The sequence below is a fragment of the Otolemur garnettii genome, unplaced genomic scaffold, assembly GCF_000181295.1.
Source record: "Otolemur garnettii isolate 467f Iridium unplaced genomic scaffold, OtoGar3 scaffold00208, whole genome shotgun sequence".
Classification (NCBI taxonomy): Eukaryota; Metazoa; Chordata; class Mammalia; order Primates; family Galagidae; genus Otolemur; species Otolemur garnettii.
This window is the reverse complement of record NW_003852603.1, coordinates 787,847-789,471: the sequence shown is the minus strand read 5'-3', so window position 1 is coordinate 789,471 and position 1,625 is coordinate 787,847. Positions and strand designations below refer to the sequence as shown.

The 1,625-nt window shown below is 45.0% G+C and overlaps 1 protein-coding gene across 5 annotated transcripts in view; it reads left to right on the top strand.

The window, feature by feature from the left end:
• The window catches only part of KIF16B (kinesin family member 16B), a 307,490-nt gene that overhangs the window by 55,445 nt on the left and 250,420 nt on the right, over positions 1–1,625 (top strand). The window lies entirely within an intron of this gene.

Here is a 1,625-nt window from a genome sequence, read left to right as displayed (position 1 = left end):
CTTCCTTTGTTCAGGAGCCTCTGACCAGGGTTGCTACCAGTCGGCCATCTTCCCAGAATCCCCCAAGCTTTTATCCTTTTTGCTGCCCGAATTTCTCAATTTTGGCTAGCAGGAACTTATTCAGATTGGCTCCTGGGTCCTTTTGATGTAGCCTGTATATTAGTTTTCTCTTACTGTGTAACAAATTCCCCCCAAATTTAGAGGCTTAGAACAATGTATATTATCTCCCAGTCACTGTGGGTCAGGAATCTGGGTGGGGTTTAGCTGGTTCTCCAAGCTCAGGGCCTCACAGACTGTAGTCAGGGCATCTGCTGGCTCCTGGTCATCTCTCTAGTCTTTTCCTGGTGTGGCCGAGGTGTGTGCACGTGCTGATCTGCTGGCACACTGCCGGCGGTGGTGGTTCCTTTCTGTGTTGGGTGGGTCTCTCCACAGGGCTAAGTGACCTGGTTTTCCCCATTGCCAAGGCCCTGAGAGAGAGCACAGGAGAGAGCAGTATGACAGAGGTTACAGTCTTGTCATAACCCTGGGAAGGGACAGGTATGCTGGGTGTGTTTGTGTTCTAGGTATGGGAAGTGACTCACTAGACCCAAGCATACTCACGGGAGTGAGGGGGTCATCTGGACCCAGTACAGAAGTTGCCTGTAATTACAGCCCCCGTAATCTTTGGTGGTCTTCCTTCTTTCTTGTATGAGGAGATGGTTCAGATATTTGGATGGAGTAATTTCTCTTAGGAATCCTGACTTTAGTGGAAAAAATATTATTTATAGGCTACAAATTAAGCATAAAATTCTGGGCCTTTTCAGGGAACATATTTTTTATTTTTTTTCTGTTTCAGATAATGTTCATGCTATTTAGATAAAGTTCATTCAGATTCAGGACTACTTTAACCTCATCAGCCTTAAGGTTGTATTTCTGTTCGACCACTTCAAAAATCTTGGTTCTCAAGGGCACCAACATAATTACTCATGTATTATCACAGTACACAGACATCTCAGTATGCCACTTAATTTACCAACAAAAATATGATATTAAAAATGGTTTAAAATTTCTTCATGGTCTTTTTCTCCTTAGAATATACCCGATTACATTTTATAGTCACTTTCTACTGTGGTGTGGAATTAAGTTCACTTGCTTCAACTTATATCTGAGGTTTTGGTTGTTTAAAAAATTTGTTTTGCTTTATTTTTGACTAAATTATTTTATCCTTCTAAAGATGACTTACAGGTCACCGTATATTCACAGAAACCAGGCTTTTGTCCTTGGCCCCTCCATCCCATTTTCTTCTTTCTTCATGGGTAGCCTTTTGAAAAATACATACGTTTTAAAAGATTTTTTAAGTATAAATGGTAGCATTCTATGTCTTATGTGTACTTTTCTCTGCCTTGTTTTCTCCTCTCGACACTGTGCCCGGTGGCCCTGTGGTGCCGTGTGGAGTCTTCCCCCTGCTCGTCCGTGGCCTAGCCCTCCTTCCTGTAGCCCTGTGTGGAGTCTTCCCGCTGCTCGCCCAGTGGCGTGGCCCTCCTTCCCGTAGCCCTGTGTGGAGCCCTCCTTCCCGTAGCCCTGTGTGGAGTCTTCCCGCTGCTCGCCCAGTGGCGTGGCCCTCCTTCCCGTAGCCCTGTGTGGAG